Genomic DNA, 493 nt, shown 5'->3' on the forward strand with positions numbered 1-493 from the left:
ACGCAGTATTTGGTTCCAGGAACCAGGTCAATCTCATGACACACACCTCTATCTGGAGGCAAACCCATCGGCGGGTTTTTCGAGACCACGTCTCCATACTCCTTCACCACCGCGTAGAAGAGATCCAAAGGATCTTTAATGATCGCTGATCCACTCCTCGCCCTTAGCGCCTTCTTGGTGTCCTCCAGGACTGCGTCGTCCGCAACGGACGAGGAGTTCGACTCCTCCCAGGTCTTATCAAGACCACTTCGGCTAAGCCGCCTGCCTTCAAGGACTCGCCAAACTCGGTGACGGACATCTCGTCCAGCTCTACCAGAGCATTCACAGCAGGCAGAGAGTCCAAGCTGATGTCGCCTTCGACCTTCTCCGTCACTCCGTTCACGAGTGTGTACAGCTGTTCACAGCAATCACGGGGAGCCTCGCTGCTCGTCACGTTGAACGCCTCGTCCGACGCCGAAGACGTCACAGACGCCCTGCATCTTCTTCTCCTCTC

This window comes from Phytophthora parasitica, assembly GCF_000247585.1.
Source record: "Phytophthora parasitica INRA-310 unplaced genomic scaffold supercont2.41, whole genome shotgun sequence".
Lineage (NCBI taxonomy): Eukaryota > Oomycota > Peronosporomycetes > Peronosporales > Peronosporaceae > Phytophthora > Phytophthora nicotianae.